This window comes from Apodemus sylvaticus, chromosome 3 (genome assembly GCF_947179515.1).
Source record: "Apodemus sylvaticus chromosome 3, mApoSyl1.1, whole genome shotgun sequence".
In the NCBI taxonomy this organism is placed as follows: Eukaryota; Metazoa; Chordata; class Mammalia; order Rodentia; family Muridae; genus Apodemus; species Apodemus sylvaticus.
The window spans coordinates 18,158,341-18,173,228 of NC_067474.1; the positions used below are offsets into that span (position 1 = coordinate 18,158,341).

General features: G+C 39.7%; 2 non-coding genes across 2 annotated transcripts; both read right to left on the minus strand.

The window, feature by feature from the left end:
* Positions 1–3,553: 3,553 nt before the first annotated feature.
* Positions 3,554–3,660, minus strand: LOC127681816 (U6 spliceosomal RNA). The gene has a single exon (XR_007977178.1). It is a non-coding gene; the product is annotated as a U6 spliceosomal RNA (small nuclear RNA).
* A 5,199-nt stretch (positions 3,661–8,859) lies between these two features.
* LOC127681951 (small nucleolar RNA SNORA17) lies at positions 8,860–8,995 on the minus strand. The gene has a single exon (XR_007977287.1). It is a non-coding gene; the product is annotated as a small nucleolar RNA SNORA17 (small nucleolar RNA).
* Between the last annotated feature and the right edge of the window lie 5,893 nt (positions 8,996–14,888).

Consider the following 14,888-nt stretch of genomic DNA (forward strand, 5'->3'; position numbering starts at 1 on the left):
TGAGCCATCTCTCCAGCCCCCTGTTTTTTTTTTTTGTTTTTTTTTTAATTTGGTTTTTTCAAGACAGGGTTTCTCTGTATAGCCCTGGCTGTCCTGGAACTCACTCTGTAGACCAGGCTGGCCTTGAACTCAGAGCTCCGACTGCCTCTGCCTCCCAGAGTGCTGGGATTACAGGCACGGGCCACCACCACCCGGCAAGGTCCCATTTTTCAATTCTTGATCTTAGAGCATAAGCTATTGGTGTTCTATTCAGAAAATTTACCCTGAGCCCTCGTGCTCCAGGTTTGCCCCCACTTTCTCTTCTATTAGATTCAGTGTATCTGGTTTTCTGTGGAGATCCTTGATCCACTTGTACTTGAACTTTGTAAAGGGAGGTAAGAATAGATCAATTTGCATCCTTCTACATGTCGACTGCCAGTTGAACCAGCACCATTTGTTGAAACTGCTGTCTTTTTTCCACAGGATGGTTTTAACTCCTTTGTCAAAGATCAAGTGACCATAGATATGTGGGTGCATTTCTGGGTCATCAATTCTATTCCATTGATCTACCTGCCTGTCATTGTACAATATCATGCAGTTTTTATCACTATTGCTCTGTATGTTAGCTTGAGGACAGGGATGGTGATTCTGCCAAAGGCTCTTTTATTGTTGAGAATAGTTTTCATTATCCTGGGTTTTTTGTTATTCCAGACAAATTTTCTAAGTCTATGAAGACATTGAATCTGTAGATTGCTTTAGGTAAGATGGCCATTTTCACTATATTAACCCTACCAATCCATGAGCATGGGAGATCTTTCCATCTTCTGAGATCTTCTTTCTTCAGAGACTTGAAGTTCTTGTCATACAGATCTTTCACATGCTTGTTTAAAGTTATGCCAAGGTATTTTATATTATTTGGTACTATTGTGGAGGGTGTCGTTTCCCTAATATCTTTCTTAGCCTCTTTATCCTTTGAGTATAAGAAGGCTACTGATTTGTTTGAGTTAATTCTTTATCCAGCCACTTTACTGGAATTGTTTATCAGGTTAAGGAGTTCTCTAGTGAAATTTTGGGGGTCACTTAATATACTATCATATCATCTGCAAATAGTGATATTTTGACTTCTTCCTCTCTAATTTGTATCACTTTGACCTCCTTTTGTTGTCTAATTGCTCTGGCTAGGACTTCAAGTACTATATTGAAGGTAGGGAGAGAGTGGGCAGCCTCGTCTAGTCCCTGATTTTAGTGGGATTGCTTTAAGTTTCTCTCCATTTAGTTTGATGTTGGCTACTGTTTGTTGTATATTGCTTTTACTGTGTTTAGGTATGGGCCTTGAATTCCTGATCTTTCCAAGATTTTTGACATGAAGGGGACAATGCAATCCCCATCAAAATTCCATGTTGGATTTTGTCAAATGCTTTTTCCACATCTAATGAAATGATCAGGTGGCTTTTTTCTTTGTTTATATAGTGGATTATGTTGATGGATTTCCATATATTGTACCATACCTGAATCCCTGGGATGAAGCCTACTTGATCACGATGGATGATTGTTTTGATGTGTTCTTGGATTCAGTTTGTGAGAATTTTATTGAGTATTTTTTGTGTCGATATTCATAAAGGAAATTGGTCTGAGGTTATCTTTCTTTGTTGAATCTTTGTGTGGTTTAGGTATCAGAATAATTGTGGCTTTATAGAACAAATTGGGTAGTGTTATTTATGTTTCTATTTTGTGGAATAGTTTGAAGAGTATTGGTATTAGGTCTTCTTTGAAGGTCTGATAGAACTCTAAACTAAACCTCTCTGGTTCTGGGCTTCTTTTGGTTGGGAGAATATTGATGACTATTAATGCTTCTATTTCATTAGGGATTGTAGGACTGTTTAGATGGTTTATCTTGTCCTGATTTAACTTTGGTATCTGGTATCTGTCTAGAAAATTGTCCATTTCATCCAGATTTTCCAGTTTTGTTTAGTATAGGCTTTTGTCTGATTTTTTTTTTTTATTTCCTCAGTATCTGTTGTTATGCCTCCCTTTTCATTTCAGATTTTATTAATTTGGATATTGTCTTTGGGCACCCTGGTTAGTCTGGCTAAGGGTTTATCTATCTTGTTGATTTTCTCAAAGAACCAGCTCCTGGTTTGGTTGATTCTTCTTTTTATTTTTAAGATTTATTTATTTATTATATGTAAGTATACTGTAGCTGTCTTCAGATACCCCAGAAGAGGGCATCAGATCTCATTGTGGTTGCTGGGATTTGAACTCAGGACCTTCAGAAGAGCAGTCAGTGCTCTTAACCGCTGAGCCATCTTTCCAGCCCCCTTGGTTGATTCTTTGTGTAGTTCATTTTGTTTCTACTTTGTTGATTTCAGCTCTGAGTTTATTTCCTACTCCTCTTGGGTATATTTGCTTCTTTTCATTCTAGTGCTCTCAGATGTGCTGTCAAGCTGTTAGTGTATGCCTTTTCCAGTTTCTTTTTGGAGGCACTCAGAGCTATGAGTTTTCCTTTTAGCACTGCTTTCATTGTGTCCCATAAGTTTGGGTATGTTGTGCCTTCATTTTCATTAAATTCTAAAGTCTTTAATTTCTTTCTTTATTTCTTCCTTGACCAAGTTAACAGTGAGTAGGGTGTTGTTCAGTTTCCATGTGTATGTGGGCTTTCTATTGTTTTGTTGTTATTGAAAACCAACCTTAGTCTGTGGTGATCTGATAGAATGCATGGGATTATTTCAATCTTTTGTATCTGTTGAGGCCTATTTTGTTACTGATTATATGGTTAGTTTTGGAGAAGGTACTATGAGGTGATGAGAAGGTATATTCTTTTGTTTTATGATTAAAAACTTCCTCAGATATCTGTTAAATCCATTTGGTTTATAACTTCTGTTAGTTTCACTGTTTCTCTTGTTTAGTTCCTATTTCCATGAACTGTCCACTGATGAGAGTGAATTGTTGAAGTCTCCCATTATTATTATGTGAGGTGCAATGTGTACTTTGAGCTTTAGGAAAGTTTTTTTTATGAATGTGGGTGCCCTTGCATTTGGAGCATAGATGTTATGAATTGAGAGTTCTCCTTTGTAGATTTTTCTTTTGATGAGTATGAAGTCTCCTTCCTTATCTTTCTTAATAGCTTTAGGTTGAAAGTTGATTTTATTTTATATTAGAATGGCTACTCCAGTTTGTTTCTTGGGACCATTTTCTTGAAAAATTGTTTTCCAGCCTTTTACTTTGAGGTAATGTCTGTCTCTGTCACTGAAATGGGATTCTTGTATGTAGCAAAATGTTTACATATCCAGTCTATGTCTTTTTATTGGGGAATTGAGTCCATTGATTAAAGGAAATTAAGGAAAAGTGATTGTTGCTTCCTTTTTATTTTTGTTGTTAGAGCTGGAATTATGTTTATGTGGCTCTCTTCCTTTTGGTTTGTTAAAAGAAGATTATTTTCTTGCTTTTTCTAGGGTATAGTTTCCCTCCTTGTGTTGGAGTTTATCATTTATTATCGTTTGAAGTGCTGGATTTGTGGAAAGATATGTGTAAATTTGTTTTTGTCATGGAATATCTTGTTTTCTCCATCCATGATAAAAATATGGAAAGTTTCACCAATTTGTGTGTCATCCTTGCATAGGGGCCATGCTAATACTCTCTGTATTGTTCCAGTTTTAGTATATGTGCTGCAGAAGTGAGCATGGCTACTGATTTCTTGGAGTTAATTTTGTATCCAGCCACTTTGCTGAAGGTATTTATCAGCTGTAGGAGTTCTCTGGTAGAATTTTTGGGGTCACTTATGTATACTGTTATGTTATTCTATTTGTATCTTTTTGATCTCCTGTAGTTCTAGCTACAACTTCAAGTACTATATTTAAGAGATATGGGGAGTGTGTGTGGACAGCCTTGCCTTGTCCCAGATTTTAATGGAAATGCTTTAAATGCTTTCTCTCCATTTAATTTGATGTTGACTATATTGCTGTATATTGCCTCTATTATGTTTAGATCTTTTTATTATATCCCTGCTCTTTCTAAGACTTTTATTACAAAGAGGTGTTAGATTTTGTCAAATGCATTTTTGGCATCTGAGATGATTATGTGTTTTTTTTTCAGTTTGTTTATATGGTGGATTACGTTGATGGATTTTTATATATTGAACCACTCTTGCATCCTTGGAATGAAGCCTTCTTGATTGTGTTGGATAATATCTTTGATGTGTTCTTGGATTCAGTTTGTATTTTAATGAATACTCTTTGCATCAATATTCATAAGAGAAATTGGTCTGGAATTCTCTTTTGTTATTGAATCTGATTTCTTAATGTAAGCTCTCAGAGCTAAACCTTCCTTCTTAAGACTGCTTTTGCTTAATCCCTTGAAGTTTTGGTATGTTGTGTATTTCATTTTCATTTGAGTATAGGATTTAAATTTTTTCCTTCTTGATTTCTTCAAGGACTCATTCATGATTCAGTTGAGGGTTATTTAATCTCCATGAATCTAGGTAGGGTTTTATTGCTGTGAATAGACATTATGATCGCAGCAACTTTTATAAAAGCTAACATTTAATTGGGGCTGGCTTACAGTTTCAGAAGTTTAGTCCATTATCATCATGGTGGGAAGCATGGCAGTGTCCGGGCAGACATGGTGCTGGAGGAGCCAAAAGTTCTACATTTTGAAATGGAGGTAGCAGGAGACCATTCCACCACACACATAGTTTGATTATATAAAAGGTCTCAAAGCCTGCCCCCACAGTGACACACCTCCTGCAACAAGGCCACACCTACTCTACCAAGGCCACATACCTACTAACAGTGTTACTCCCAACGTGTCTATGGGTGCCAATTGCATTCAAACTACCACATGTATGTTCTAGGGTTTCTCTTGCTGTTGATTTGTAGTTATTGTCTATTGTCGTCAGACACAAGTAATTATTTCAATTTTGAAGTAATTGTTGAGATGTTTTGTATCCTAATATATGGTTTGTTTTTTAAATAATACTTTTATTATTTCTGAAAGAACTCTATACACTTTATTATAGTTACCACCCAGCTCTCCCAGATCTACCTCCATCTCCTACCCACCAACTTCCTGTTCTTTCTCCTTTTTCTATCTCCGTCTTTCTGTCTCTCCCCATCTTTCTATCTCTGTCTGTCTCTGTTTCTGCCTATCTCTGTCTCTGTCTCTCCCTCCTTCCCTCTAGCATTTGATTTATTTTGGAAAAGGTTAAATGGAGAAAAATAAATTCTTCTCCAGTGTTTTGATGAAATGGTCTGTAGATGTCTGTTGATTCACACATCTCTCTATTTTTTTGTTAGAATGACCTGTCAGTTGGTGAGAGTGAATATTGACATTTCCCCTCTTCTTGTGCTATGGCTAATTTGTATCTTCTTGTTATTTTATGAAGTTGGGTAGACCTATAATTGGGGCATACATGTTTCCTGATTTTTGATCTAATCTGTGCCTTTTGATTGGGGGAAATGAGATCATTAATTATTCAGTATTATAACTGAATATTGTATATTGATCTTGAAATTTTGTTGATTTTTGTAGTGTTCCTCCTCTACTCCCTCTTCCTCTCTTGCTTTACTATTATTTTATGTGGTTCTTTTCTGTGGCTTTATGGTTTTTTTCTTCATTCCTTCAAATATTTTCTGTAACACTGACTTAGTGGTCATGAATTCTTTTAGACTATTTTTTTTTTTATCATGGAAAGCTTTTATTTTTCTTTCAATTATGACAGTTAACATTTTTGGAGATCACAGTTGGGGTTGGCAGTTGTCTTGTAGAACTTGAAGTAATTTCTCCCAGGCTTCCTGGCTTTTAAATTTTCAGTTGATTAATCTGTTGTTATTTTGATGGTTGTGACTTGATGTTTCTCTGTTGGGGCTCACAAAAATTTTCCAGTATATTATGTGTTTTAATTATAATATGGTCCTTCTCTGATCATGCCTGATTGGTGTCTTAAATCAGACATGATCTTAATGTCTTAAATGTCTCCTTTGTCTAGATTGCCATCTCTTTTTCTAACACTGGAATGTTTTCTGTTATAATTATTTCTTTTTAAAAGAAAATGTTGTCTATGTCTTTAGGCTCAGTGAGATAGCTCAGTGCATAAAAATTCCTGCTGCCAATCCTGAAGACCTGGGCTCAATCTTTGATAGCCAATGATAAAAGGAATAAACCAATTCCCAAAAGTTTTCCTCTGGCCACTATGCATGCCTTGTGGACGACACTCTGTCTTTGTTCCTTTCTTTCTAAAGAAATAAGATGAAAAATATTTCTTCTTTTCCTTCTGTGCCTATTATCTGAAGATTTGGTCCTTTAGAGGGGCACATATACCTTGTAATATAAGTCAGTTCAACTGCCTTTGGAAGCATTTTAAAATAGTTTTTTTTTCCTGTTTATTTTTTTTATTTTTTTTAAATTTTTTATATTCGATATAATTTATTTACATTTCAAATGATTTCCCCTTTTCTAGCCCCCAACTCCCCGAAAGTCCCGTAAGCCCCCTTTTCTTCCCCTGTCCTCCCACCCACCCCTTCCCACTTCCCCGTTCTGGTTTTGCCGAATACTGTTTCACTGAGTCTTTCCAGAACCAGGGGCCACTCCTCCTTTCTTCTTGTACCTCATTTGATGTGTGGATTATGTTTTGGGTATTCCAGTTTTCTAGGTTAATATCCACTTATTAGTGAGTGCATACCATGATTCACCTTTTGAGTCTGGTTAAAAAACGTCACTCAGGTCCTAGGTATATACTCTAGAGAAATGAAACTATTTCCCTATAAAAATATTTGTCTGGATTATCATATCTGGATTGTTTATAATATCTCCCAATGTTGAAACAGTTCTGATGCCCATCAGCCAGTGAACAGATAAAATGTGCTATATTCAGAAGGCAGAGTGCTGAGGCATGCTACAAAAGGAATGAGCTTTGAAAAGTCAGTGGTCAAACAAGCCAGTCATAGATGGTCATACATTATGCAATCAGATTATATACAATGTCAAAACTAGGGAATTCTGTCGAGACAGAGAGTGGGTTAGTGGTTGCTTAGTCCTGGCAAGGGAGTAGAACGGCTGGGAAAGTGTGGAAAACATTCTAATGCTGAGTTCCATTCCAGTTGCACAACTCTGGATACACTGAAAGCCCCTGGAACACACTTTCAATAGGAGAATGATCACTTCGGGGAATGGTGAGGCTGTTTCTAAAAAAGGAAGAACAAAGACTTTTTTTTCCCCCTTTGGTCAAGTTCATTTTTAAATATATTCTTTTTGATATTTCTCTAAATGAAACTAGATTTAAAATCTCTTTCTGGTAGTTCACTACTATCATACAGAGGCACAAGTAAGTCTTTGCTCATTTACTTATTATGATATATAAACCCTCCCCCCCCAATTCACTTATTTTTTAACTCTGCATTGGGTCTTTGTGAGTTTCAACATGTACCCCAGTCCTGCTCATCCCCCACTCCCCTCACACCTGCCCTCTACCCTTGCAACCTCCCCACCAACCGAAAAAAAGTCTCATTATGGAGGCTGTAGTGTATTCCACAGTATACCCTTTTGTCCACACTTCTTTGCTTGCAAGAGTTCATTACAATGACCCCTTCTTCTGGTACAAGGCCTCTCATTTCTGCTACTCTTATCATTACTGGAGCCTCACTGGGACTCTTCTTGTATATCCTGTTGTTGCCTGTATCATAGAGTTCCTGTAGTTTTGGATCTGTAGGACCAGCCCCTTCATGCACTCCAGCAGTTCATCGATGAGGTAGATGTTGGGGTGGGCTGATTCAAAGCCCTGAATCTGGGCCTGAGAGGTATCTAAGCTGGTCAGTCTGCTGGATCTTCTGCTCTCACACCCAAGGAGCCAGTTTACTAGCAACCCCTGCAACCAGGGCCAACTCTATTCTGCTGCCCAGGGGAGGTGCAGGGCACACTCTCCCAATTGCTGCAGCTGTTGAGGGTTATGGCCAAGTCTATTCTCATGATCCCAGGGCCAGCTCTCCCACCTGCCATTGATGGTGAGGGACAAGGGAGGGGGGAAGGGCACCTTTCTCTTTGCCACTGCCCAACAGTGAAGAGCCCAAGAGCCTCTGCAGGCTGACTCACCTGTAACCACCACACCCAAAGCTAGCTCTCTGTGTTGGCCAGGTACAGGACTCTCTCTTCTGAGTGCTATAGTTCATAAAGGGCAAGGTCAGCTCTTCTGCTTCCACGACACCAGGGCCAGGTCTCCCATGCTCATATCCTTGGAGCTAGCACACCCACAATGTACAGCACCTGCTTTCATGAGTACTGCAGCTGGCTAGGGGCAGGGTCAGCTCTCCTGTCCTCAGGGCTAGATCTCCCATGATGCCCAGATGAGGGGTGGGACCAGTTCTGCACAGTCCTCAGATATCAACATGTTCCTGAGCAGTAGAGCAAACCAGAGACATCTGCCTGGCCTTTGTGGGTAACAGCCCTGCTGCTGCAGCATCACAGACACAGATGTGGCTCCTCGTTGCAGTACAGGCCAGAGCCCCATCATGGTCCCGGGTGGCGTCATTGGCTACTCACATTATCTGTTCCTCACTACCAGTTCTGCCTGTCTTCATAGTGCACACACTGTTGTGTTTCTCTTTCTCTTCTGTCTCTCCACCACTTACTTGCTCCTCTTAGTGGTGCCTGGGATCTTCTCAGGAGTGGTCTTATGGTGCTAATCTGGTGGTCACCTTGGGTTCTATACTTGCCCATTCCACCCAGGTGGCCCTTTTTGATGGTGGTTGTCTGGCTTGGGCTCACTGCCACCTGGGGCTGGAAGTCCCAGGAGGAATGCTTCTAGTTTCCAGCTTGCTCCCCTTCCTTGAAGTCCATCTAGGCCTGCTTGGCACTGGACTGCTGGTCGTCTCAGGCTCACTTTTTCAGGGAATTGTAGGCTGCTAATCATTCATAGGTCAGTGTTTGCAGGTCAAAACACTGAGCATAGACATAGCCTCTCTCCCATCTGCCACCTATTGACGCACATGTGGCACAGTAGCCACACCTGCAATGCCTCTGGGTTAGGTCACTTATTTTTTAAATATGTGCTTTTAGGATAATATTTGTGAAAATTATAAATTAACACTGCTGACAACAAAAAGGGCAAAGAGATGGGAAGTCGCTCTGTAGGCAGAAGGTTTAGCATTCATGAGGTACTAGGTTAAAACAATGATGTTTGTGTAGATCCATCTTTGGGGGCTCACACCAGTAATTCCATCATTAAGAAGGCTGGGGCTTGAGGCTAGTCTGGTCAACAAAGTGAACTCCAGGCCAGTCTAAGTAACCAAAAGATCTTATCTCAAAAACCAAACCAAACCAACCAACCAACCAACCAACCAACCAACCAAACAAACAAACAAACAGCAGCAAAACCCCTCCACCTACCACCACCAAAACAAAAAACAAATAAGTAAATAATGAAACATATAATCACACTGAATAGATAATCTTAATATCTCCCCAACTCAGTTTACCTTGTAAATTAGCCATTTCTATGTTACTATGACACCATCACATTCTGAACCAACTGATCTACTTGGACCACTTTGGGTATTTATGTTGTTTCATTTTGGCAGAATAAGGTGGCTTTTGGTGAATATCTCATTAGTTAAAGTTAGTGTTTCACAGGACAGATTTCCTGAAGCCTATGTTCTGAGTACAAAACATTTTTAGGGATCTTGTAATTTTTGTTTTGTTTTGTTGAGGTAGGACCTTGCAATATAGTCAGGCTGGTCTCGAACTCTTGGTCCCCCTCTCTCAGTTCCCTGAGTACTAAAACTACAGAGTCCTTGCCATACTTCCAAGTTGCAGTTGGTTTTCAAAAAGTTGTAGTTACTTAGCCCTGTGGGGAAGATCCTGTTTTACCACAGCCTCATCAGCACCAAGAAATATGTGCATGAGTCTTTTAAAATACCTTATTTTTAATGTGCAAATCTCCAAGCACTTGAGAGATGATATTTTCCTATGATTTCTGTTCGTCTCTTAAATGCATTTTCTTTATTTTGAACCCACTTTTCAAGACTTTTCTTTACTCCCCTTTTTTGGGCAAGATGAGTTTTCATTTCCATTTCCCTGTTGTCACATCTTAACAAAATACTTTTCTCAGTGCACTCGCCGTGTTTTATTTGTATTTTGATGTTCAGAAATCCTCTCCACTGTGTAATTAATCCTGGCAATCTCTTCTGTAGCTTTTCCATTGCTTTCATACTCTGAAATCTTTTTCTTTCCGACTTTATAATAACCTTTCATTCTGTTTTCTTCCAGTGTTACATATGGCCTCTAGTCCATCTGGAAATGATTTTGGTATGTGGTATGCAAAGTATTTATTGAAAAAAATACTTTTAGTAAAACTGATGTGCTAGGCTAGACTCTTTGAAAACAGGAAGCGTGTTTTATTCACTCTTGGGGTTCCTTGGCTTTCTCAGACAGAAACATGACTATCCAGCCTCTGATTTCTTAGGTTCTAGAAACCCGAGTATATTTAAGAACAATGGCTTTTATAGTCCATAGTGTGGAAGAGACAGTATCCATGACAATCTACATGACTGGTGTCCTTACATCTTCCCACTTGGCCTTGGGGGCACCTTCCACCCTAGGTCTCTGCAGACTCAGGAAAATGCTCCTGTAACCCCTGGAGATGTCCTGCCTCTGGCCAGCAGCACATCCTGGTGTTTCCTTTCCTTTGTCTGGGTTAACATGCCATATGGGTAAATTCCTCCCTACTTGAAGAGCACCTCCCCGGTCGAGGAGAAACCATTTTCTGGTTGCCTGTATGTATGTATGTATGTATGTATGTATGTATGTATGTATGTATGTATTTTTTATATGGAGTAGTATTGTGGGTGAAATTGTCAAGCCCAGCTCCTTAGTGACCAGTGCTATGTATGGTCTTTCTGCTCCCACATCAGTGTCTGGAGCTGTGAGTAACAATTGCAGCCCTGACTGGGAGTTTAAAGCAAGATCCATAAAATGTGCTAAAATTGAATTTATTAGACAAGGAAGAATCTATGAAATTTTCAGAGAACAGAGAGTTTAAAGAACTTAGTAGTCCTTTAGTAGCTAATGTTTGAACCTAATTAAAGGCAATAAAGGATAATGCTGCTCTAGAAAATACATTGTTGACTAAATTTGAAACTTTCTCTAACATCCCAAAAAGATACTAACAAGTATAAGCCAAAGCATGAGTACCAAGAATGCCAAGGGAAACCCTGGAATAACGTTCTTCCTGGACAGCCAAGACCTAATTCAACTGACTGTGTGTACAGAATAGCCCTGGTGGGGAATTATTATGGCTAAAATCACAATAGCTGCAAGTCATAAGTGATTATGGAAACTACACTGAAGTGAACCTTTAATGATGGCTGCAAGATGTACCAAATCACCCCTTTTAAAACAGTATGAGAGGAAACATATATGGTTTATTCTTCAGAAGGTTCTATGGCAGCATTTGACAAATGTTTTCTTGGACTGACTATACCGCATATCCTCCTGTGCTTCACTGCTCCTGAAAGCAGGAAAATCCACCTAATTTTCCTAATTTTTTTGTGTTTGATTTAGAAGTTCTAAATCAAGGAAGCTCCACACCTTGGCCTCTTGGAAGAGCACAAGCTTCTAGCCTTGTTCCCTAACCCCCTGCCTTTCTCTTTCCATGTCTTCTGCATGCCCTCTACTATCCCATAGATCCTCTGCTTTCCCTCTTTGCAATCCAATTCCCTTTGTTTTATTTTCCCCAGCTTCCTTTAGTTTCTTTTGTTTAGTTGAAAGTGTGGGCTTTTCATCTTTTAGGCTTTCCCCTTAGGAGGGAACCGGCTCCATGGTAGCAGTATGTATGTGTAGAAAGAGTGGTTATCAGTGATCAGTGTACTTATATCAAGGCAACGGAGAAGAATGCTCTTTGTCTCTGCAGTGTCATCTGTTTCTTGTAACTCATATTCAAGCATGGCATGGTGATAATCTCAGCGCCAGGGAGCCTGAAACAAGAGGAATTTGAACTAAAGGTCAGCTCAGGACCATCGAGATGGATCAGTGGATCAGAATATTTGTTGCCAATCCCAAAGACCTGAGTTTGTGCCCCAGAACCCACATAGTAGAAAGAGAGAACTGACTCCTGCAAGTTATCTGTGGTCCCATGCATATGCAACTGTATGCACGTGGAAACACACATTCATTAAAAGATGTGAAAAATTCTTTTATAGAAAAAGAAGGTAGCCTTGGCTACAGAATGAGACCCTGTCGTAGAAACGAACAAAACAGTATTTCATAGTTCAGAATTAGGGTTAAAGTTATTGTGTTGAAATACGTTCTTAAGGCACACCTATGCTTTTAGTTTTGTTTGTTTTAAATTTACTTTAAAATTTCATCAGTTATACATAAACACCAGAATCACAGAATCACAATCAGGTTACAGTGCGCGCACCAGTCCTGCAGGCTCAGCACTCCCTATGCTAGTTGGTGGCTTTGGTGTCTCAGGTTACCTCCAAGCAACACACTGAAATGAATATCCTCTGACCTTTTTGTCTATAATCTAGTGTCTTCTTTCTTTTAAAAGGGAGGAATTTTCCTCATTTCTAAACCTAAGCAAATCTGTACCACATATCTGTAACACCAACATTTGGAAGGCTGAGTCAGGAAGATTGCAAATTTGAGACAAGAGTTGGCTGGTTAGGTTTTTAAACATTTATGTATTTTTATTTAATGTGTATATGTTTTGCCTGCTTGTATGTCTGTATCCTACATGTGTGCAGTGCCTGTGGAGGCCAGAAGAGGGCATTGGATACCCTGAAACTGGAGTTACAGACGGTTGTGAGCTCCCATGTGGGTACAGGAAATCAAACTAGGTGCTTCTGGAAGAACAGCCAGTGCTTTAACTACTGAACCATCTTCCCCAGCTCCCTCCAGACAAGTTTTGAACCAGCAATAGGCCATCTCAAAAGTTAACTTTTTCCTGCTGTTATTTGCAGGAAATCACAACTGCACAGTTTTGCTTGTTGAATCTCCAATGCAGTGTTGAATGATCACATTCATTACTCCATCTTTGCTTTGTTTCTCGATGTCCAAACAGTTTGTTCCTCCTAAAGTTAATACTTTTTTGATGCAATGGCTTTATTTTCTTTTACTTATCATTAAATGGTCCCCAGAGTGTCTATGGAAATGTTCTCTAGTTCACTCAAATCTAAAGGTCCCTTCGTTTCACCCTGCTTTGACCTCTTCTCTGCTGCACCATGCATGGTAGACAGCACCTGTCCATCTGTATCCTCGTGTTTCCTTCTCTTGTCTTCTTCTGTCTTGGTGCATGCTCTTGTGATGGAAGAATATCTTCTGGAGTAGTTTCCTAAGTAAGGATGTGTATGAGTTCATCTTTGGGGCGCTGTTCATCTGGAAAGGTTGTTCGTCAACCTGGAAAGGTAACAAGGCACAGAGTTCTAAGTTCTAAGTTGAACATGCAGATCAGTGTATTTCCTCAGAGTCCTGATGCAGTAGCTGCATTGGCCTTTCAGCATCTTTATCTTTGGCAGCTGACTTGTTCTTGCTTTGGTTCTTGGGATCTAATTTGGGGGCTTTGCCATTGTTTCCACTATTTTTATATTTCATGATGATAGGCTCTCTAGTTTGAATGTGGCTTGTGTCTTCCAAAGCTTCCAGGTGGCTCCGTTGTGATTTTAGGGTGGTTTTTAGGTAGAGCTTGTAGAAGCACTGAATCCTGAAGACTGCTAGGAGTTCCTTAGGCTCTTTAGGAAGAGAGATGTGAGATCCGAGCCTCTCTCTTCTCTTCCTATCTGAGGCTGTAAGCACTCCCACACACGAATGTTGTCGAGGATATATATTTGGTAATTACATGCTTGCATATAAACACTTGGAAAATGATTTTATGATCAGGATAATGTGAATGATTTTCACATGTTCCTTCTGTTTTACTTCTAGTAAGTACCTTAATATTTGTACCAAGAAAATTGCCTTATTTTCATGTAAATCAGATATATTCTTTAAGCATTTGAAATAATGAAGTTAAAAATTGTTGTCTTCTCTTTTTTTTCCTGCCAAGACCACCATCCCAGGTGGAAAAATATGATGTTTAGGGACATGAGTTATGTGCCTATCTTTTGTCTGTGACCCTGGACAAGCTATCCTCACTGGGGTCTCAGTATCCTGATATTTAAAAACAAAATAATGATGATAGATACAATCAGTGGAGCAGCTGGGATGGACTCCCACACTATTTGCACCAGGGAGCTGGGCCGCTCCACAGCCTTCTGTGCATGGCACTCCAGGACAGAGTGATCCCCCAGCAGTGCTTTCACTTCTGAGCTCAGAGATCCACCTTCTCTCTGGAGGGGAACAGCTAGGAGTGAGCAGGGCATAGGATCAGTGGAGCAGCTGGGACAGAAGGTTTCCTGCCGAAATTTGCACCGGGGAGCCAGGCAGCTCCACAGGCTTCTGTGCACAGACCCTGCCAGAAGAGAGTTGGTCTCCCAGGAGAAGGGACACAGGCTTACAGGTCCACAGGAGGGACAAGCTCCAGTCAGAACAGCACGACCAACTAACACCAAAGATAACCAGATGGCAAAAAACAAGCACAAGGACCCTACATGGCAACATCAGAACCCAGGAGTTCTCCTACCACAGCAAGTCCCGGATACCAACACAACAGAAAAGCAAGAGTTGGATTTAAAATCGTATCTCATGATGCTGATAAAAGGCTTCAAGAAGGACTTAAATAACTCCCTTAAAGAATACAGGAGAACATGGGTCAACAGGTAAAAGCCCTTAAAGAGGAAACAGAAGAATCCCTTAAAAATATACAGGAGAACATGGGTCAACAGGCAGAAGCCCTTAAAGAGGAAACACAAAAATACCTTAAAGAATTACAGGAAAACACAATCATCTGAAGGAACTGAACAAAACCATCCAGGATCTAAAAG